At 37.4% G+C, this 24,899-nt stretch overlaps 1 pseudogene; it reads right to left on the bottom strand.

Annotated features, from left to right (window-relative positions):
* Positions 1–14,898: 14,898 nt before the first annotated feature.
* The window catches only part of LOC118012630, a 19,729-nt pseudogene continuing 9,728 nt past the window's right edge, over positions 14,899–24,899 (bottom strand).

Below are 24,899 nucleotides of genomic sequence, written 5' to 3'. Positions count from 1 at the left end.
TTCTACTTATTGTAATGTGTTTGTTATGCAGTATGCAGTCCACATGAAATATTGTTCTGGTTTATCTCAATTAGCAATGTCTTCTTGTACGGAGACCAAAGTTAAGGAATCCCTTGCAAGTGTTGTTAAAGCAGAAATGTCTGTTTCCAGGTGCATTCAGCTAAATATCTGATCATACTGGTACATATGTGAAGGTGGTACTTGCCTGGGTCTGCCGGGCTTGGTTACGTAAACACTGCTTATACAACTAGTCTCTTTGCAGGAACTGATTTTGATGAGCACGATCAGGTAAGCCAGTTTTATAAAAAGAGTAAGTGTACTCTTGCTTATGATTGAGAGCTGTCACCTCTCCTTTTCTCCAAAAATTCTCTTACTGATCACTATTTCAATTTGAGTGGGCTCACTTAAACTTCTCATGGATCAGCAAATGTTGGGCAGGTCTGTGAAAAGTACTATATAGCATCAGCTAAAAACACATCAAACTGATTTGCATTCCTCCGTTACAAGTGCAAAGTCAAATGAAGGCATCTTCCTTCTCTACCGGACTAAGTGGTAATTGAAAAACTGCAGTATGTCTTAAATGTGTGAGCCCCAGGAGGAAGAGGACCTCTCTGGGGGGAAGATTTAAGTGCAGAATGCAGAAGAGAATGTTCTGTTAGCCATATGCTCTGTGGGTGTACCACTGGCAAAGTGCAGGGTTGGCAAGAAGTTGAAATTTGGTGTGACACACGTTTTGTTTTTCTTGTACTTTGGGGAAAGCAGTAAGGGAGAGTGATTATTAAATTATCTCAGAGAACATAGAATATTTGTTACTGAACACAGAATAGAATTAATATTTCTCTTTTTATATATATTCTCTTCTTATGACCTTTGTTTAATAAATGATGCACCGATGCATGCCATCAGCATGCATTCTTCCTCTCCCAGCAACCTCACATCTTACGAAACCAGCAATACTCACAATAACTGACATTGGGGAAAAAAATATTTGTGGCTGGCATTTCACTTGGTTCCTTATGTCATTTAATTATAAGTACAGTCTGGGGAGTTCAGGACTGGTAATTTGCCAACAAAGAAACTCAGGCTTAGAGAAACAGAGTAACTTGCTAAGGTTCCCATGACCAAGCAGAAGAACTAGGCTTTGACCCCTGGTCTATATCGAGATGGGAACCCCAAGCCACTTGACTTTCTCTAGTAAAAGTTCGAAATCTACAGTCGATGATTTATAGGGATCTATGTCCACATACTATTAAGATGATATAAAGCTTGCAATGATCAATTCTATCTTGGCAATCTGCATAGTGATTCATTTTTTAGAGAATTAAATGCTACTAGAGGTATGTGTCTTTCACAAACAGCTTGAGTGGAGACTGGGTATCTCCACTTCTTGGTATGTGTTTGTGTCTATATGGGTTTTCTCCATTGCTAATGTTATATGTTATATCATTATCATACAAAGGTTGGTTTATAGAAAAATAAAATTATGTATAAGTATTTAATAATTTAGAAGACTGTAATTTTCAAATTACTTAGGGAGGATGTTATTATTGTCATCAGCCTTAATATTTTGCATTCAATTTATAAGTAAGCTTGCCCATGTGTGCTATTGGACATTTTTGACCCACTTTCTTAATTTCAGGCATTATTATGGTATTAGTTTTGGGGAATCATAAGCCAGGTTGTGAAAATAAGGAAAGGAAGAGATATTCCTTTATTTTTTAATTTATGCTTAGAGAGATGTTTCTCTATGGTAGAAATCACACATAATTTTGAACAATAGGATATATGAACTTAATTCATAATGCTTTTGTGTTTCAGCCTTCACACTTGTAAAATGAGAATATAACAGCTCAATCTATCTATTTATTGTGAGAATTAAATAAGATCACATGGAGTGTATCTTATTAAGGTTTTGTTTATTATTTATTTTTTTTATAAATTCCATTATAATTATATACAGTGTTATATTAGTTTCAGGCGTACAATATACTGATTCAGCAATTCTTTAAATCACCCGGTGCTCATCATAAGTGTTCTCTTAATCCCCATCACCTATTTCACTCATCCTCCCACCCACCTCCCCTTTGGTAACCATCAGTTTGTTCTCTATAGTTAGGAGTCTGATTTTTGGTTTATCTTTGTTCATTTGTTTTATTTCTTAAATTCCACATATAAGTGAAATCATATGATGTTTGTCTTTCTCATTGACTTATTTAACTTGACATTATACCCTCTAGGTCCATTCGTGTTGTTGCAAATCGCAAGATTTCATTCTTTTTTCATTTTTCTTTATCCATTTTCATTTTTCTTCATCCATTTATCTATTGATGGACACTTGGTTTGCTTCCATAATTTGGCTATAGTAAATAATGCTGCAATAAACATGGGGGTGCATATATCTTTTCAAATTAGTGTTTTCATATTGTTTGGGTAAATACTCAGTTGTGGAATTACTAGATCATATGGTAATTTTATTTTTAATTTTTTGAGGAACCTCTATACTGTTCTCCACAGGGGCTGCACGGTTTGCATTCCCACCAACAGTGCACAAGGGTTGCTTTTCTTCACATCCTTGTCAACATTTGTACCTATTATGATAGGTACAAAGTGATATGCCTTTTTTCTTAATGTTTTGATTTCTGGTCAGATGAAATAGCTTTTTATATGTGTTGTGACTATGTTTTCTATATGTTATTTTGTTAACATCTTTTGCCTATTTTTCTATTAGTATTTTTTTTTCCTTTTTAATTATCGGAGCTACTTTTAAATTTAGGACATTAACCTTCTAAGTTTTATACTCTTTAAAATCATTTTTCTTGTTTATTTTTTATCCAATTGTGGCATTTTTGATGTGTAATCATTTAAAAATGTATGTGGCCTTCATTTTTCTCCTTCTGTGCAGTTTTGCTGTATATCATTCCTTGAAGGGTTACCTCTATCACCAAAGTTATGATATTCATCTATATTTATGAGTAATATTATTTCATGTTTTATATTCAAGTATTTGATGCACCTAGAATTCTTTTTTATGGATTGATGTAGGGATACATAATTCATTTTCCCCCTATTTTTATTTATTTATTTTTTAAGATTTTATTTATTTATTTGAGACAGAGAGAATGAGATACAGAAAGCATGAGAGGGAGGAGGGTCAGAGGGAGAAGCAGACTCCCTGCCAAGCAGGGAGCCCGATGCGGGACTCGATCCCGGGACTCCAGGATCATGACCTGAGCCGAAGGCAGTCGCCTAACCAACTGAGCCACCCAGGCGCCCCTCCCCCTATTTTTAAAAGAAATGGCTGGCCAGTCATTTCAGAACCACTTAATAAATTATTCTTTCTTTTTTTCTTTTAAGATTTTATTTATTTATTTGAGAGAGTGAGAGAGAAAGAGAGCATGAGCAGGAGGGAGGGGCAGAGTCAGAGGGAGAAGCTGATTCACTGCTGAGCAGGGAGCCCGACGTGGGGCTTGATCCCAGGACCCTGAGATCACGACCTGAGCTGAAGGGAGACACTTAACCAACTGAGCCACCCAGGTGCCCTAACAAATTATTCTTTCACATTTATTTTTAATATCAATGTTTTCTTAGATTAACATACTTCAATATATATTAAATTTACACATAATTTTAGATGGATTTTAAGACTTTCTACATAGTTTTGCTTATCTTTACAATCTTGTTTGATGTATCTTTTAAATATATTTTGATATCTAAAAGAGTGTGTCTTCCTCCTTATTGCTCCTCTCAGAACATTCTAGGACATACTGGCATGCTTATCCTCCCAAATTAGTCTTATTTACTTTCCACACTTAAAATAATTCTTTAGGAATGTTATTGGGAAAGGTACATCAATCAGTTATTTTGCACATTAATTCATTATCTTTCTGGATTAAAAAAAAATCAATTCCAGGACCTTGTTTAAGGTGAGCCCACTATGATTTATGAATACAGTTTCTGTAACCACACTGAAATAATCAACTCTCCAAGCATTGCCAATACAGATCAAACAAATTTCATTTTTATTTTATGGAATGTTGTGTTGTAGTTTAAGAAACTGTAAATAAGGGGGGCTGCGTGCTCAGTCAGTTAAGCATCCAACTCTTGGTTTCAGCTCAGGTCAGGATCTCAGGATCCTGGGATCGAACACTGCCCCGCACTGGGCTCCATGTTCAGCAGGGAGCCTGCTTCTCTGCCTCTCTCTCTCTCTCTCTCCCTCTGCCCCTCCCTTCACTCTTTTGAGCGCTCTCTCTCTCTAAAATAGATAAATACATCTTAAAAAAAGAAACTAAATAATATTGATAATGATAATAAGAATAAAAACACAGTAATAATGACAAGAATAATTATATAGACTATTAAGAGCACAAGATCTGTAGTAAGATTGCTTGAGTTCAAACTTTCCCCAACTGCACAATTACTGCCAAGTCTGGCATTGGGAGAATTACTTACTCTTCTGTGCCTTGGTTGACTCACCTTTAAAATAAAGTTATTATTATTATTAAATAGGATGATACAGGTTGGTATTAGTTGTTATTATTCTCCTTATTATTAATATTACTATTGTTATTAGTTATTGAGCATCTATCAGGCACTTGTAACTATACCAAATTTACCAAATAATTCATCTTCAATCTTCACACATTACAAGCTATCTTACAAAACAAATTGGATACCCTTTTTTTGTATTTATCGTGGTGGACATAGGTAGATATCCATAGAAACAGACATAGGAGGGGCGTCTGAGTGGCTCATTCGGTTAGGTGTCCAACTCTTGATTTCAGTTCAGGTCATGATCTCAGGGTCGTGAGGTCAAGCTCCATGTTGGGCTTATGTTCAGTGGGGACTCTGCCTGAGATTCTCTTTCTCCCTCTCCCTCTGCCCCCTGTCCACTCTCTCTGTCACTAAAATAAATTTAAAAATTAAAAAAAAAGAAAATGGATACAGGAGCAAATTCATCTGGAAGTCAATGTACACAGATAAAACTTCAGATAATTATAAAACTCCAGGGATATTGTCTAGATTTTCTGCCTCTTTCTCTATTTTGATGGAAACCCAATCACCTTTTTTTAGTTCCACATCCTCTCTGCTACCACTCCCTTTGCCGTCATCACAGTTGGATACTGAGGATAATTGGGAAGCAAGAGAATTTGGTCTTCAAGTGGAAGAATAAGCAATAGGAACAGATGGAACATTTTAGAAACAGAGATTGTAATTTTATGGGCCTCTCCAAAGCCACATAAACTAAAGGAGGTTAAGGAGAAAGGAAAATTATTTCTCCATGGCTTGTTTTTCTGAGTTGGTTATAACTACATAAGGACAAATCAGAAGCTATTCCATATCTTCTCTCATTCAAATATGTACTTTATGTAAGCAAATTCAACTTTATTTGTAGTTTCATAACTTAGAGATGTGTTAGCCTTTTTTGAAGTTTTTAGGTGAAGCTTTGGGTAAACTCCAAAGAAAGTAGCATAGAACATACACATTGTGATTAAAACAGAATGATCTACTGTGTCCGTAGGAAAAGTGGTTGGTTCACCACAAAGCATGGCATACACAGATGGAGGTATATTGATGTGATCATCATGAACATGAGAAAAGTCTTCATATTTGTTGTTTTAGATACTTGATTTTGTCAGGTATCCAGAGTAATTTAGGTTCTCTAATCAACATCACAATAGACTGATACAGAAACCACAAAGTCAATTTAGGGATTTGTACAGAAAATACATCACCAAATGGGACCAAACACTATCGTCTACTGGTCAATATAATCTCTCTCTTGAGATTAACTTGTATGAGATGTTATTTGTCATTTGGAAGGTTGCCAGGTGAATATGAAGTGATCATCAACTGTAGCATCCAGCTGTCATACCCTCCTATATCATTTTCACCAAGGCGATATGTCTACCTAACAGACATGGTATTGGGGTCTTCTTGCAGATGATCCTTTGTCTTGAACTGTACTGCTACCTAAGTATTTTGGGGCTCCCTCTTTTAAGCCTCCAAACTGATAATCATCCTTTTCTTAAAACCTGACCTTTTTGTCAGGCAGAGCAAAAGAAAAGGGATAAGATTTTATTGTTACCATTTGTATTCCAGTCTTTCTTCTACATTAATAAAATTAGAATGGAAATATTTATCTAGCTCCTTGGGCATTTCCTTACTGATTGTTACTTAAGTGTAAGTTATTTCACATTTAGCTGACCTCATTCCTTGCATCCCGTTATCCCCAATTTCATCACAGACAGTTACTTAATTGAAGTCTAGGATACATCTTGTTACTCTGTAGTGTTGTACATATAATGATGATTCCAGTGGAGTCCATCTATATTTCAGGCAATAGATTTTTTTTTTTAGAGAGGGAGAGGGTGAGAGGCAGAGGGAGAGAGAGAGTCTTAACCAGGCTCCACACTGAGTGTGGAGCCTGGTGTGTGGCTTGATCTCACAACCTTGAGATCATGACCTGAGGCAAAAAAAACAGTTGGTCATTTAACCAACTGAGCCATCCAGGTACCCCTCAGGCAATAGACTTAATAAGATATATAATGAGTAAACACTGAATAACTCTTGGGCATAACTGTGGTATCCCCCTACATCTGCTCACTTCACATTTCTTTCTCTTAACTCTTACCCTCTCATTTCTTTTTCACTCATTGTTTCTTCCTCCTTTTATTCATTTATGTTCCCCTTTGACCCCTTTGTCTTCTTCCTTTCTTCCCCTTCCCTTTTTTGCCTTTCTCCTATCCAATGCCAACAAGTGGTATTTATAAAAATAGCTGTTGGAGAGAGAAAGTAGGTCTGCTAAGAATGAACCACAAGTGAATAAATATGGCTTTTTTCTCCAATATCTGCTAAGATGGAGACACAAGAATCTTCATCAAAATTTTTTTTCAAAAGTAAAAAATAATTATAATTTCAAATCATTAGGAACTAGATAAAATCAAAGTTTATGGTCATGTATATCTTAAGATCCTTGTATCATTTAATGTAATTTTGTGTCTCAGTAGTCACCCAGAGTGTTTGATAAATATAATCTAAGTCTTATAAACTATCTACCAGTTTCAGATAAAACACACTTCTACAGCTGAGTTTCTTAGCTATTCCTAACACTGTCTCCAGATGTGTTTTCCGCCTTTTTCAATATGGCTTTTGAAAGACATATAACTTCATAATGAACATGCCCAGGGAGACCCTACCATTTGTCACAAGACTGATGTTCTATGAGGACAGAGTTATTTATTTGTGCACAGATATCCTGAAACAGTGCTCCTGCTACATCATAGTTCCTCAATCAATGTTTGTTAAGTGAAATGATGCTTAAAAGCTTATCATCCAGGAATTCTTAAACTGGAGGTACTATAGTCATCAGGGATTCACAAATCCCTGATTTGATGCAAAATTTTATCTGTAATACTTGTTGCATGTTTGTTTGTTTGTTTTCTGGAAAATGTATTCATGGTCCTCATGAGTCTCAGAAAAAACTATGATCCAGAAATTAAGTAGTGTTGCTTGTAACCCCTACCCATGCTCTTAATAGGATTTTTTTGATAGACAGACTTTATTTTTTAAAGTTTTATATTTATAGAAAATTTATAGAAAATTGGACAGAAAAGGTACAGAGATTTCCTATATCCCCTCTGCCTGCACGCATACACAGCCTCCCCAGCTACTGGAATTTTTTAGAAGTCAGGCCCAATAATGTTTAAATTTTGTTGCTTAATTAAACTGCTTTAGCATATTAGGAATCAGTCCAGTCTGAATCATTTCTGCTTTATCTTCAAAGTTTTCTCTAGAAGAGAGGCTCTCAAAATTCAAGGTGCATAAAAATCATCAAGAGATCAGAATAAAGAACAGATACTGATCCATGTAGTTTGGGAGCCCAGGGTATATCTTTCCTCACAAACTCTCAGGGAATAGAGCTCACTCGTGTGTTCTGAGTCAGAGCATCCGTATCATTGACATTGGTACCATGGGGCATTTGTTAGAGATGCCCATTCCCGGCTCCCTCCCCAGATCTTCTGAGTCAAACCTGCATTTCAATCAGATCCTGAGCAGTATGTATGTACATTGAAGTTTGAAAAACCCTGATCTAGACCAGTGCTTCTCAACCCTGACTGTACAGTGGAATTTACTCAGAGAATTTTTGAAAAATGGTGCCCAGCCCTCACTCAGACAATGAAGTTAGAATCTTCCAGGAGGAGAATGAGTGGGGGAATCTGAACATTAGTGGTTTTATTCAAGCACCCGAAATGATTCATTTTCTACCAAATGTTCAGTACGATGAATGCCCCACAACACCTGGTACCAACAATATTCAAATTCCAGAGAGGATGAAAAAAAAAAGGAACTGGAAAGTTTCACAAAATTGGGTATCCAATGACATCAGACTTCTAAATAGCCACAACATGACCAAAATAATGAAAAAGCAATGTCTTCAAAATGGAAGAAATTATTTCTAACTTAGACTTCTATACCAATCTAAATTATCAATCAAATGTGAAGGAAGAGTGAAGAATTCAAATGTAACTACCTTTCTCAGAAGCTACTAGAAGAATGCTCACTGAAAGAAAGGGATAAATTAAGGCAGAGAAAGATATGACAGTCCAACACAGGCAAGATGACATGTGGTGGGCCTGAGAGCAAACAGACCATCATGGGGTCCTGGAGAATTATCTCCAAAAAGAGAATAAATGTATAGTTACAGTTGGTTACAGGATTTAACCACAATACAAGAGGTTTTAGGCTTGAGCTGTCAACTTTGTGACTGAGTTAAGAATCTATCAACTATCTCTATCTATCTATCTATCTATCTATCTATCTATCTATCTATCTGTCATCTATCTATCATCTATCCATATACTCACATATACAAGAAGTGTATATATATATATATATCAAAGTAATTTAAAAAGGCAATTGTTGCTACCAAAAAATTTTTTAAAAATGCATATTAATTTAGAATTAGTGGCTTGGTTTTTAACAATGCTTGCATGGTATAATAATACAAACACCAAATATTGATGTAACAAATAATTGTGTATCATATGAACGATGAAAGAGAAGTATGTGAGTGATTCAAGAGGGAAATCATGTTTAGAACAGATAATGTCTAAACCGAAAAACTCAAGAGACAGACTAGTAGCAGGTTATTTGGACACCTGGAGGTAAGTAACGGATGAGATATCTAACAGTAAAGGGTTTGCCTCCAAGAACAAGAATCAGGATTAGAGAGGGATTAGGAAAAATCTTTACTTCTTTGTTTCTTTTTTTAAAATATGTATATCTCATATTATGAACATGGAATTAACCTCAAGAAAAATAGATTTCAAAAGCATATGAGGCCATTAATCATAACTCACAGGATTTATTCAACATTTACTACAACATTCCATCAAATGTGTGTGGAATATGGAGAACAGTAAGCATAGACACTGCCTACGGTCATTCCACAGTGTAGCCATCATAGTGCTCTTATATAGTATCTATTATTACTGTTGCATTTATAATATATTTACTTAGAGTCCTCTGATCCCTAAGGGACCAAGAGCTCTTTGAAGAAAGGTTCTCAGTTCCTTATTTGGGTTCTCTTTTTTATACTTCACATATAGTAGGTGTTCAATAAACATGGTTTGAAAGTAATTAGCAGTTTATAAATTCAAAGCATAGCCTTAAATAAACCGAAGTATGCATTAGAGTCAACTGACAACCTTTTAAAAAATATAAAAGTTTGTCTCTACTTTCTGAGAATCTGATTTAGGTGATACATTAAATGTGTAATTTTTAAAGCTTTTATTTATTTATTTGACAGAGAGAGACACAGCAAGAGAGGGAACACAAGCAGGGGGAGTGGGAGAGGGAGAAGCAGGTTTCCCTCTGAGCAGGGAGCCTGATGCGGGGCTCAATCCCAGGACCCTGGGATCATGACCTGAGCTGAAGGCAGATGTTTAATGACTGACCTACCCAGACGCCCCTTAAATGTGTATTATTTCAAAAGGGCAACACATGATTCAGAGTTGCGGTCACTCAGAAAGTGGAGCATATAAGTGCTTTAGTGGAATGTTGTGTGCTATGGGATTCAGAGGAGAGTTGTTTCAGACAGGGGAATCTGGAGGAACCATTGTTGGAAGCACATATCCCTGTAAACACATCTTTGTGTTGGTGGCTCTGGCTATTGTAATCAGTGCCTGTTGTTATTTAAAGTGGAGATTCTTAGACTTAGGTTAACCCTGAGGCCCCACTTAAAATACCATGGCTCCATTTGTTAAGGGTTACATAACAGAGCATTTTCTCATCATGCTTTTTATCCAGATGGATCGCAGCAGGTTTCTCCCTCACCTCAAAATTATTTCCAGATTTTTCCTTATAGCTTGATAATTTTTTCTCCTGCAAATACCAGAAAGAACATGGCTGGTGTTCAAAACTTAATGAGTGCTGGTCCTCACTCTGCCCATCTCTCACTAATGTTATAATCTCAGGCACAAGTCATTAACCACCCTGAGCCTGTGTCTTCATGTATTAAACGGAATGATGATAACTATTTGTTTTGTAGGGTTTTTATGATTATGTAATGGAGTCATGGCTGGAAAAACTTCAACAGCTGTACATTTTCACATATCTAAGGGAATTCTGTTACTATGATTATTCTTCAGTATTGTTTATCCATTTTGTCATTGCACTATCATTTATTCTTCAAACTTGGTTGCCCAGATTTGGTCTGTTGGGAGCAGGATTGTTTGATGATTCACATGAAACTAGGAAGCTAGAAATGTTTGGTGATTTCACGTAGATATTATTCATGAGAATAAACATGGATGTGGATAATGAAGGTCAAAGTTGAGAAGGCAGATTGATAATTTATCTCACTGAATTTGAACATTTTATAATTTGGGTTGCACACTATCTCTGTAAAAAAAGGAAATGAATGTGGTTGCTGGTGAAAAATATAACTTTACATTTGATACATTTTAACAGAGTTCCAAGAAATCATTTGTAAAATAAATATTCATGATACAGGAGCCTCATATACCTAGGTATAATGTTCTAGAATATTAGAAAACTGGAAAGATGTAATCTGATGGGTAGAATAAATTGCTTAGCAGGTAAATTTTATATTTACCTTTCCCTAAATTTTTTTTTGAGATTTTTTTTTATTATGTTATGTTAATCACCATACATTACATCATTAGTTTTTGATGTAGTGTTCCATTCATTGTTTGTGTATAACACCCAGTGCTCCATTCAATACATGCCCTCTTTAATACCCATCACCAGGCTAACCCATCCCCCCACCCCACCCCCCCTAGAATCCTCAGTTTGTTTCTCAGAGTCCATAGTCTTTCATGGTTCGTCTCCCCCTCTATTTCTCCCCCTTCATTTTTCCCTTCCTACTATCTTCTTTTTTTTTTTTTTTTAAACGTATAATGTATTATTTGTTTCAGAGGTACAGGTCTGTGACTCAACAGTCTTGCACAATTCACAGTGCTCACCATAGCACATACCCTCCCCAATGTCTATCACACAGCCACCTCAACCCTCCCACCCCCCACCACTCCAGCAACCCTCAGTTTGTTTCCTGAGATTAAGAATTCCTCATATCAGTGAGATCATATGATACATGTCTTTCTCTGATTGACTTATTTTGCTCACCATAATACCCTCCAGTTCCATCCACGTCATTGTAAATGGCAAGATTTCATTCCTTTTGATGACTGCATAATATTCCATTGTATATATATATATATACCACATCTTCTTTATCCATGCATCTGTCGATGGACATATGGGCTCTTTCCATAGTTTGGCTATTGTGGACATTGCTGCTATAAACATCGGGGTACACATACTCCTTCGGATCCCTACATTTGTATCTTTGGGGTAAATACCCAGTAGTGCAATTGCTGGATCGTATGGTAGCTCTATTTTCAACTTTTTGAGGAACTTCCATACTGTTTTCCAGAGTGGCTGCACCAGCTTGCATTCCCACCAACAGCGTAGGAAGTTTCCTCTTTCTCCGCATCCCCGCCAACATCTGTTGTTTCCTGACTTGTTAATTTTAGCCATTCTGACTGGTGTGAGGTGGCATCTCTATTAGTGTATATTTTAAATGAAATATAAAGATTTGGTGTATTATTATGAACAATATAAAGCTTTTTAAACATATAAAAAATAATAGTTCATTTCTCTATAATCTATTAGAAAAATTTCAGGGAAAATAATTTAAAGTTAAATGGCAGCATATGTTTAAACTTCCAATTATAAAACACGAGTCAATTGAAAGTACTAATTTCAGACTTTCATTAAAAAAAACCAGAAAACTCAAATTGTGATCTTTGGGGTCAAAAGAAAACACACAGTAATCAGCAGGAGCCAAATATGATGACCTATTTTTCAATGGTCATTTTTCATAACAATCATAAAAATGGCATTTTTTTCTCACAGCATACTTTAGACAAGTCATTTTTTAGGAATAATTTAGTTCTGAGATGAAAGATAAACACTTCTCTAGAGCATCTATATTTCACCCAGGAAGGCTTGAGGATGATATCACCCTATTTTTAAAGCAAAAGTTAAAGTGTGCTATTTTGATATCACCTATTGATAGGTACTGTATTTCTCTCTCTCTTGGAAAGTCTCCCCTCACTGAAGGAAAAAGCAAAATATAATTTTATTACTTTTTAAAATTGCTATCTATAGTACTTTCATAAACATCAAAGATAAAGGAAGGCATATGGAAAGTATGAGAAAAAGAATAAGCATTACTCATGGTCATAGATGTCATCATCCAACGTGAAAGTCACTTATATATTCTGGAGTTCTCAAAAAGGACGTCTTTCTACACCATTTCAGACCACAGAGAGTTGTGCCCATTCTGAGTACTGGCCTGCACAGAAAGGTATTCCTTGGATCACATGAGTTACTCTTCTAATTGCCAGATAAGATACAGGATGACCAGTTAAATTGGAATTTCAGGTAAATAACAATTTTTTAAGTATCAGTATAACTTGATTCTTTTTTTTTTTAAAAAAAACTAGTTTTAAAAAAAACACTAGTTTCAGGTGTACAATATAGTGATTCAATAATTCCATACATAACCCAATGCTCATAACGACAAGTGCACTCCTTAATCTCCAAAACCTATTTAACCCTTCCCCCCCATCCCCACCTCTCCTCTGGTAACTGTCAGTTTGTTTTCTATAATTAAGAGTCTGTTTATTGATTTCTCTCTCACTCTCTCTTTTTTCCCTTTGCTCATTTGTTTTGTTTCTTAAGTTCCGCATATGAGTGAAATCATATGGTATTTGTCTTTCTCTGACTGACTTATTTCACTTAGCATAATACTCTCTAGATCCATCCACATTGTTGTGAGTGGCAAGAGTTCATTCTTTTTTATGGCTGAGTAATATTCCATTATATATATATATATACCACACCTTATTTATCAATTCATCAATTGATGGACACTTGGGCTGCTTCCATAATTTGGCTTTTGTAAATAATGCTGCTATAAACATAAGGGTGCATACATCCATTCTAATTAATGTTCTTGTATTCTTTGGGTAAATAACCAGTAGGATGATTGCTGGATCATAGATAGTTCTGTTTTTAACTTTTTGAGGAATCTCCATATTGTTTTCCACAATGGCTGCCCTAGTTTGCATTCCTACAACAGCATGTGAGTGTTCCTTTTTCTCTACATCCTCACCAACGCTTGTGTCTTGTGTTGTTGATTTTAGCCATTCTGACAGATATGAGCTGCTATCTCATTATAGTTTTGATTTGCATTTCCGTGATGGTAAGTGATGATCAACATCTTTTCATGTGTTGGTTGGCCATCTGGATGTCTTCTTTGGAGAAATGTCTATTCATGTCTTCTGCCCATTTTTTAAATCAGATTATTTGTTTTTTAGGCATTTAGTTGTATAAATTTTTTATATATTTTGGATACTCTTTACTGAATATGTCATTTGCAAATATTTTCTCCCATTTTGTAAGTTGCCTTAGTTTTGTTGATTGTTTCTTTTGCTATGCAGAAGCTTTTTATTTTGATGTAGTCCCAATAGTTTATTTTTGCTTTTGTTTCCCTTGCCTCAGGAGACATAACTAGAAAGAAGTTGTTATGGCCAATGTCAAAGAAGTTACTCCCAGTGTTTTCTTCAAGGATTCTTGTGGTTTAAAAAAAAATTTTTTTTGAAGATTTTATTTATTTATTTGACAGAGAGAGACACAGTGAGAGAGGGAACACAAGCAGGGGGAGTGGGAGAGGGAGAAGCAGGCTTCCCGCGGAGCAGGGAACCTGATGCAGGGCTCGATTCCAGGACGCTGGGATCATGACCTGAGCCAAAGGCAGATGCTTAACGACTGAGTCACCCAGGTGCCCCGATTCTTGTGGTTTTAGGTATCACATTTAGTTCTTTAATCCATTTAGAATTTATTTTTGTGTATGGTGTAAGAAAGTGTTCAAATTTCTTTCTTTTGCATGTGGCTGTCCTGTTTTCCCAACACCATTTGTTGAAGAGACTTTTTCCCATTCGATAGTCTTTCCTGCTTTGTCAAAGAATAATTTACCATATAGCTGTGGGTTTATTTCTGGGTTTTTTATTCCATTCTATTGATCTATGTGTCTATTTTTTGTGCCAGTACCATACTGGTTTGATTACTACAGGTTTATAATATACTTAAGTTCAAAATTGTGATGCCTCCAACTTTGCTTTTTCTTTTTCAAGATTACTTTGCTTATTTGGGGTCTTTTGGGGTTCCATACAAATTTTAGGATTATTTTTTCTAGTTCTGTGAAGAATGCTGTTGGTATTTTGATAAGAATTGCATTAAATGTATATATTTCTTTGGATAGTATAGATATTTTATTTTACTTTACTTTATTTATTTATTTTTTTTTTTCATTTCAAAGGATTGATTTATTTTACAATAGAAAAGTATACCTTTGAACCAGCCAAGTTCAAAGTTAGAAGAAGGATACAACTGCAGTTCTGGATAATGCATCTGTATTTCATTCAAAGCCACTGATCATGTGAGCAATCTCCCAGTTAGTCTCTGCAGACAGTGGTCCCTCAATTTCAACACCTTTTTCGGTGACAGTGGCGATTTGAAACTGGTTATAAGAATGGGCATCTCGATAATACAGCACTCGCATGCAGCGTTCCACTAGCTCTCGGGCCTCAGTCTGGCTCAGGACTGGCTGCTTCTCCAGAACTTCTCGCAGCAGAAGCTGAGCCAAGTATGCACCATAATCAGTGGCCAGCGAAGGGGCTTCATAAGCGACACCAAGCATGTCCACATAACCAAGGAAGCTCTCTCCACCAGCATAGCCTCCAATGACCATGGTGTTCCACAGGGGGTTCATCTTGAAGCGGCGGCTGTACATGGCCCTGGCCAGCCATGAATGAATAGCTCTAGGACTACAGCTGTGTCCATCTCCCAACAGCTCCTCTGGGGGAGAACTTGCTTCAAATACTGGAAATCTGCGTAGTCTCCAGAAGCACCCAGCATGGTGCTGTCGTTGACTCGCATAATGCGAGAGATGTTGCGGAAACGAGCCAAGGAGCCATAGGAGCCCAGCATGTCTGCGGCAATCACCACTCCACCCTCAAACTTAACGCCCAGGACCGAGGTCCCGGTCACCATGGGGTTCTGCGTGTGCGTAATCGGACTCCCGTAGGGCGCGGACGCTGGCTCCTCGGAGGCACCAGGAGTAGGCGGGATGTGGTAAAACTGCCCGGGACCCCGGACCCCCAGCCCAAAGTCTGGATAGTATAGATATTTTAACAAGATTTGTTCTTTCAATCCGTGAGAATGGAATGTCTTTCCATTTCTTTGTGTCATCTTCCATTTCTTTCATCAGCATTTTATAGTTTTCAGAGTACAGGCTTTTCACCTCTTTGGTTAGGTTTATTCCTAGGTATCTTATTATTTTTGGTGCATATTTAAATGTGATCAATTTCTTTATTTCTTTTTCTGCTTCTTCATTATTGGCATATAGAAATGCAAGAGATTTCTGTATATTGATTTTGTATCCTGCAACTTTACTGAATTCATTTATCAGTTCTGGCAGTTTTTGGTGCAGTCTTTCAGGTTTTCTATATATAGTATCTATATATATTTTCTATACATAGTATCATGTCATCTGCAAATAGTGAAAGGTTTGCTTCTTTCTTACCAATTTGGATGCCTTTTATTTATTTTTGTTGTCTGATTGCTGTGGCTAGGACTTCCAGTACTATGTTGATTAAAAGTGGTGAAAATGGACATCCTTATTTTGTTCCTGAACTTAGGGAAAAAGCTCTGTTTTTTTCCCATTAAGGATGATGGTCACTGTGGATTTTTTATACATGGCCTTTATTATGTTGAGGTATATTGCCTCTAAACCTTCTTTGTTGAGGGTTTGTCTTTTTTTCATGAGTGGATGTTGTACTTTGTCAAATGCTCTTTCTGAGTCTATTGAAATGGTCATATGGTTCTTATCCTTTCTCTTATTGATGTGATATATTATACTGATTGATTTGTGAATATTGAACCACTCATGCAAATCAGGAATAAATCCCATTTGATCATGGTGAATGATTTTTTAAATGTATTATTGGATTCAGCTTGTTGGTATATTGCTTTTTGTTTGTAACAGGTTTAAAGATTTTATTTATTTATTTGAGAGAGAGAGAGTGAGCATGGGCAGGGGCAGAGGCAGAAGCAGAGGGAGAAACAGACTTCCCACTGAGCAGGAAGCCCAATGTGGGGCTCAATCCCAGGACCCCGGGATCATGACCTGAGCAGAAGGCAGACACTTAACTGGCCGAGCCACCCAGGTACTCCTGTTAGTATATTACTGAGAACTTTTGCATCTATGTTCATCAGGGATATTGGAGTATTGCCTAGTTTTTAAAAACGGTATTATTTTTTTGTCTGAAATTCCAATTTAACTTGTAGTCCTCTATTTTATTTGTTAAATCTAATTCCATTTGGTTTAGCATTGTTTTTGTTGAAAGTAACTTGTAGGGTATCAAATATTTTCTGTGGACCTTGTCACCAGAACAAAGTTTCTATTTACACCTTCCTTTGTGCTACATTTGCCATCATAAGGTGATCCCAAATTCCAACCAACATCAATGGAAATGTAATGAGGTAGCTAGAATTCTAGTAGGGTTGATATTCCTGAGAAAATCATAAGGGGGCTTTGGGACTTCTTTCCACAATAGTGAGGGGCTGGTGTGTTTAGCATGGTTGTGGGGCCTCCTTTCCCAGAGAAAGTGGGTGAAACCATTATGTGAGAGTGTGGGCTCTCATGTGGACAGAGAGAGCACTAACATGCATGCACAATAAACCCTGGGGACAGGGATGTCCACGGAGGAGCTTTAAGAAACTCTTGCACATTGTGATGTGGTTGGTGAAACCTGTTGTCATCTTATCAATGGATCATTGTACTTTCAAGGCTTCTGGATTAAGACTGCTTTTCTTCCCCTTCTTTTACCTTTTTTTTCTATTTATTTTTATTATTGAAGTACAGTTGACAAATAATGTTGTTTTAGTTTCATGTGTATAACATGTTGATTCAACAATTCTATACATTATGCAATGCTCAGCATAAGTGTAGTCACTGTCTGTCACCATAGATGTTACATTATTGGCTATATTCCCTATGCTGTACTTTTCATCTCCATGACTTACTTATTTTCTGACTGGAAGTTTGTACATCTGAATCCCCATTAATCTATTTCACCTATGCCGCCGCCACTCCCCTCTGGCAACCACCAGTTTGTTCTCTCTATTTATGAGTCTGTTTCTGTGTTTTGGTTATTTGTTGCTGTTGTTGTTTAATGTGACACCAAGTTCAGACAGCTAACCAGGGAGAAGCCTACTTGGGGAATGAGCAGAAGAATGCCCCACCTAGGACAGTTTAACTCTTGACAGAATGATGGCAAAGATGAGGATGGGCCAGACTTAAGCTTGCTGTGCTCTTGAAGGATTACCACAATGCTAAAGAGATTCTACAATTACAAGTGCTGTGAGCATACACAGTTTGTTGCAAAAGATTCTAAGCAGATGGTTTGATTTAAGCAGCATCATGTGACTTTGCTCAATTAATATGAGATGCTCTTGTTAAAATAAGCAAATTTAAATTGTTAGTTAACTCAGCATCTAGAGCTTTTAATTTCTTAAGGAATTAAAATCCTTTTGTGAGACGGAATGGCATTTGGTGGCAGACAGGTCCAGATTCATTCAAAGCTTTTGGTGTATTCCAGCAAGTAAGCTTTGAAATGGGTCTTGGCTGCCTCTCTGAGACAATTAGTTCAGGCTTTGTTTTCAGTTGCCCTTTTTACTTTGGAATAATTTTAGATTTACAGAAAGGTTATAAGGATAGTTCAAAGATTTCTGCATACCCTTCCCTCAGTCCCCCCTAATCTTATATAACTATGGTGCATCACTATTATTGATATATTAATATCAAATAAACTCCAGACTTTGTTTGAATTTCACCAGTTTTTCCACTAATGACTTTTTTCTTGTTTTATTATTTTTTTTAATTTAATTTTTTTATTAACATATAATGTATTATTTGTTTCAGGGGTACAGGTCTGTGATTCATCAGTCTTACACAGTTCAGAGCGCTCACCATAGTACATACCCTCCCCAGTGTCCAACAGCCAGCCACCCCATCCCTCCCACTCCCCTCCACTCACTAATGACTTTTTTCTGTACCAGGATCCAGTCCAACCCATGATATCACACTGCATTTAGGGTTCAGGTTTTTGCTACCAAACATTGGGGAAATTTGAGGTGCATTGTGGCAGAGAAAAAAATTGGGGCCATTGAAACTATTCTATACAGTAGGCTGAAGTATAGCTGGATTCCTACTTCTCAACAAGTGAGGATGAGTTGTTTGGCCTTATGATTCTCATACTAGGCCACATCCTGAAATCACCTAAGGAGATTTAAACCATACTGATGCTTGGGTTTCACCCCAAGTATGCTGATTGGTATGGGGTGCAACCTGGGCATCCATATTTATAAAAGTTTCTCAGGTACAACAAAGCTTTAAAAACTTTCTGCTAAGCATCCCTAGGTTTAGCCTCAGGGCCAGGAATAGAGATGTCATTGAGCCAGCGTCCACTAGGGGGTAATAGAGAGCAGCTTCGTGTAGTCCACACCCCTGGGTCAAAATCTGGAGGAGGAAAATCCTGAAGACTCCTCTGAATTTCTGTTCTTCGTGAGAATTCCAGGGCTGAGGAGCAAAAAAAAAAAAAAAAAAAAGATGTAGATCTAGTGTGCTTAGTCAAACCCAAATACAGCTACAGTTTGTGGACCTCAAACTTGTATTACTTGTATTTCCTACTTAACCCCAAATTTAGTGACTTAAAACAACACATACTCATTACCTTATTAGTCTGGAGGTCAGAAGTCTGAAATGGGTCTCTCTAGGCTAAAATCAAGGTCCAGTCAGCCTTTCTTTTGGAGGTTTTAGAGTGGAATCCATTTCCTTGCCTTAATCATCTTCTGAAGACCACCTGTATCCTCTGACTCCTGACACTTTTCTCATGTCACTCACTCTGCTTGCATTGTTGCATTTCCTTCTCTGACCCTGACCCTCCTACCTCCCTCTTTCACTTATAAGATCCTTATGATTTCATTGGGTTTAATCCAGAATAATCTTCTCATTTCAAGCTCATTGACTTAATCACAACTGAAAAATCCCTTTTGCCACTTAATGTGACATTCATAGGTTTCAGGGAATAATATATGGGCACCTTTGGCCGTCGGTTATTCTGTCTACCACATGGTGAATCAAAAGTGTGGCAGATTATTAAAATATTTTAAAATATTCTCAATAAGCCGTGTCTTGGGGGGTTGGAATAAGGAGGTCAGGAGGCTATAATTATATATACATAATTGCTTCTAAGCTATCAAGTTAATCTAGTCCCTGACATTTCACACACATCTGTAGGGAGGACCTGTGCCCACTTTTGCTAAGAGCCTGCATTGGTGAGGAATGGCCCTTTTTCTCAACCTGCTGAAGGCAGCTCTGGGTGGAACTTTATGCTTTTTGTGGTTTATCTGTAGCTAAAGTACCTGTCCTTACAGGTACAGGGGATTACATTGTAGTCCTGATTTAACCACTCCCAGGGGTTCTAGGAAGAACTCTGATAGGCACAACCAGGAGAAGCAGTCAGTATCTTCAGGGTCCTGGCAGAGGGGTAGTCTCCACAAGGGTGGGGGCAATAGCCACAGGAGGACCTGCAGGAGGAGCAATTCACAAAGGAATGACCCAGACAGCAAAAATAGCAGGAGTTTCCCCTCCAGGGAGGCTTAAACGTATGATGCAAGGAAGAGGGTATTTTTATTTTAATGCAAATTCTAGGATGGCTGACTTTCATGAACCAGACAACCATACAAGCTATGAAGGCTCTGAGGTTGTCAGCCAGAGTGTGTGGGCTAAGGGTGTGTGTGTGGGTGGGTGGGTGGGTGTGTGTGTGTGTCGAAGGGAAGGGGATGGGAGAGCCAATCACACAGAGAACATAGGTGGAGGCTTTTAGCACCTGCGATGAATAGGATATTTAAGGGACAGGAATATATGATCAAACGGGATTTCAGGAACCTTCCATTACATAGACTGAGTGAACCACTGTATTCGTCCTAAGGAACCTGCATTAAAGATACACATAGTTCTTCAAGACTCTGGAGACTCATGACTAGGTTTTTACATACCATACCAGGCAAGACTGGGTCAAGAAAAGGCACTGGTTTTATGAGGATGACAGCTATGCTAGTGATTCTTGAGATGCATGGACAAGGAGACTATAACTATTTTTGCCCAACACCAAAGTTTAGTGACAGTCTTTACCGTAACTCTTAGGAACTCAAATTAACATACTCTGAGAGCCAGTGTTATAGGAAAACAGATAAATATTTAAGATCATTAGCATCCCAAATGCACCTGTAAATAAAAGAAACCTTGACTCAAAATGGCCTAAATGATGACATTATTTTCACACATAATAAAAAATCCAGAGGTAGAGTGGGCCCCAAGTTTTTGTTTGTTTGTGTGCTTGTCTCGCAGCTATGCTGTCACTTTAGCTTTGTTTAAAGCTGTTACAATACACCTTCCCTAGAAATAGGAGTGAGTGGAATACAATGGCTAACTTAGGTTATGTGCATATTCCTGGACCAAAAATAGTGACTCGGAATAATTCTGGGGTTGGTGTAAACTAATCAGAGACTTCCCCTGCAGCTGGGATGGGCCACATTCTCCTGAATCACATATACAAAATTGAGGTTCAGTAAAAAAAAAAAAAATGTTTGGGAGAGAATCAGACCAGTCCACCAGTAAAAACACCTCCTTGCTGCATTTTGTGCTGAATAAATTGTCCTTTGATTCCTCTTCTGTCTCAGATGCTTTATAAAGGTAAAGAATTTCTCTAAAATCCTGTTGCTGCCATCACGGGTCAGTTGAATCCTAGTCAAAAATTCAACTATTAGTTCTAATTTGGAAGAGGTTGAGAATACATGACATACATTATATTCACATATCATACCTCAAATTTGCCTTATTTCAACTGGAAACAACAGCTGCATTGTCAGGTTGGTGTTTTCATTAGGCACCGTTGCAAAGAGCGTTTCAAAGTAGAGTAGCCTTCCCTTGCCCAGTGAGTGCAGCTGACTGACCCCACAGTGTTATTTCATACTTCATTTAAACCAGCCACAGGGATTTCACAGTCCTAGTGTGCTTGGAGAAACTTAAACTATAACCGAATGGGGGAATAAAAAAATCAACCACCAAGATTCAAAGTTTTTTGTTCTTTCTAATATTGAAGTCAAGACATGTCAGTAATTTTGTCTTTCAGAGATTAAGATCACGTGACCGTTTAATCACTGGGAAATGTAAAGAATAAAAGACTGGTCTCAAGTCCACTACGTGATTTTTTAAAATGCTCCTGAAAAATCAAAATCGAATGAAACTATCAATTATTCTCACTGCTTTTTTTTTTTTTTTGCTCCTTGCTCTGTAGAGAGTGTGATTTGTTTTCTATTGCTGTTGTAACAAATCACCACAAATTCAGTGGTGGACAAGGACACAGATTTGTTATCTTACAGTTCTGAAGGTTGGAAGTCTGAGATAGGTCAGTCACACTGGGCCGAAATCACAATATTGGTAGGGAGGGCCATGTTCCGTAGGAAGAATCCTAGGGCAGAATCTGTTCCCTTGGCTTTTATAGCTTCTCAGGCCTCCTGAGTTCCTGGGTACTGACCCCTTCCTCCACCTTCACAGGAAGCAATAGCGGCTAATGGCATTCTCAAGTTGCTACACTCTGAGACCCACTCTCTCGCCTCCCCCTTTCTTTTATACGGATCCTTGTGACTGCTTTTGAGCCATCTGGACAATTCAGGCTAACCTCCTTGTTCCAAACGGCTTAATTTAACCAGATCTGTAAGGTCTCTTTTGCCAGGTAAGATAATGTATTTAATTAAGGTTCTAGAAATTTGGACATGGATATCTTTTCTTTGGGAGTCATTATTCTGCCCACCACACCCTGGGTTCAACATTTTGGTATTTATCCATTTATTTGTTGATTTTTTCAATCTACCAACTCTCAACATTATGTCATTTGTTTCTGTTCGTTAAGACTTTAGATTTTTTGCCCATATGCTCTCTGGCACCAGGTAGCTCTGGGTGGAACTTTGTGCTTTTTGTGGTTTACTTGTAGCTGAAGTACCTGTACCCTGTGCAACCCAACTACCAGAAGTTTCCCACCTTCCACTTCCCACATGCTTTTCATTCTAGCTGTGATCACACTCCTGTCTCCTCCATTTATTCACATGTTGGACTTGACTTAAATTTTAAGACTCAAATCCATTTTCATCCTCTTTGGGAAAACTTTGCTGAGGTTTTCTTCTGCAAAAATTAACTTCTTTCTTTTCTGCTTTCATCCCATTGTCAACCTTATTGAATTGCCAGTTATCATTTGCATATCAAACGTGCTGAGAAATATTGGCTTCATTAAGATTAAAGTACAAATTCATCTTAAAATTACCCAAAGTATTTAGGGGCGCCTGGGTGGCTCAGTCAGTTGAGTGCCCAACTCTTGATTTCAGCTGGGTTTGTGATCTCTGGGTTGTGGGATCTAGAATATGTGTTGGGCTCTGCGCTCAGCAGGGAGTCTGCTAGAGATTCTCTCTCTCCCTCTCCCCCTGCCCTTCCCTCTGCTCTCCCTCTTTTTCTCTCTCTCTCAGATAAATAAATGAATCTTTAAAACAAAATTACCCAAAGTATTTAAAAAATAAATGTTAATGCTAGTGTCCATCAGTTTTTCAGCTTTTGTCTCTAGAACATTGAGCTTTGGAACTGTAGGTTACGGTATATGCTCTGTGTGTTGGAGTTTGAAGTCCAAATGAATATAACAATTGGAATGTAAATTTTAGACTCAGGACAGGGACTGTGTTTGGTTCAAAACTTGGCACACCAGTGCTCAACAACTATATGTTACAAGAACGAATAAATGTGTTTCTACTAGAGAGATCTCTTATGATGGAATTTGCTTTTAAATTTCTTTCTTTTTTTGTGTGGATTGAAATACAATTAAATCATAAATAGTTCAAAGTTTCAGAGCAAAAAGTTTTCCAATACTTTTTATGTGATCTGCCATGAAAATACCTTCACACATTTATACTTTCCATTCCTTGACCATTGACTGAGGCCACAGAATGTTGTAGGTGGCAAACATGTCAGACACAGTGAGCTTCGGTAAAGACCTAGCTGGTGAGGTCCCTGCTTGGTGAAGGGTACTGTTTAATTGGCTTGACCAGTCTGTCTACCAGAATCTTAAGTATTATTCTAGCACTTGTTCCAGAAATTTATTAATAGCTCTCAAGAAGACATCCCACAATAAGAGTTTAATAAAAACAACAGAGTTTTTTCATTTATTTGTTTCGTTTATTTTAGAATGAGTGGACCTGCACTTAAACAGTTTTTGTGTAGTATCATTTACTATTTCAATCTAACTAGAGATATTTATATGAGCACGAAAACACAAAATAATTTAGTCACCTTCCAAAATGTTTAAAATCTTTCTTAGTAATGTGCATATCTCATTTACCTCTGTGGGCTTTCTTCCACGAATTATCCCAATTATCTTTTTTTATGCCATTAAAGCTCTGTTTAGAACAGAGTGTCAGTCTTTCCAATGAGCAATTATGAAAATGTGATGGATAGGAAATGTTTTTCTTGGTAGGACCTAAAAACATATGGTAATGTTCTGAGGACATGAACCTCATTCAACATTTTCATTTTTTGAACCTCTATTTTGATGTTATTTGCCTTTTACACCAGCATGCAGTGTAGAGGAGATGCCAAGAGTTCACATTATTTTTCAGTTTTGCTGCCAAGCTGCATTCCTGTACAATGAAGTCAGTGGAAGGACGTTGGGCATTTTGGAAAGGTGCATTACTCATCCAAGCTGTTCACTCTGCTTTATTCCCCAAGCTGGCCTCCATTTTATTACATGGTTATTCTTAGCTCGGTGAAAATCTAGCCTTCCGCAACTCTCAACAAATTTATTTTTGTAGATCTCATGAAGAATTTCTGTATCTATAAAAGGATCTCTTTTTTTAGTGTTTTGATACAAAGGTTCATGATAGCTGTATAGACATTTACCGTGCTGAAATCCTTGATATCTAAAATGACATTCTCAATCAAGAAGGACCTTGATGGGGCATCTGGGTGGCTCAGACAATTAAGCATCTGCCTTTGGCTCAGGTCATGATCCCAGGGTCCTGGGGTCAAGCCAGGGAGCCTGCTTCTCCCCCTCCCTCTGCCTGCCGCTCCCCCTGCTTGTACTCTCTCTCTCTGTCAAATAAAATAAAATAAAATAAAATAAAATAAAATAAAATAAAATAAA

This window comes from Mirounga leonina, unplaced genomic scaffold (assembly GCF_011800145.1).
Source record: "Mirounga leonina isolate KUSES-001 unplaced genomic scaffold, KU_Mleo_1.0 Mir_151, whole genome shotgun sequence".
In the NCBI taxonomy this organism is placed as follows: domain Eukaryota; kingdom Metazoa; phylum Chordata; class Mammalia; order Carnivora; family Phocidae; genus Mirounga; species Mirounga leonina.
Note: the sequence above shows the minus strand (reverse complement) of the source record. Positions and strands in the feature narration are given on the sequence as shown.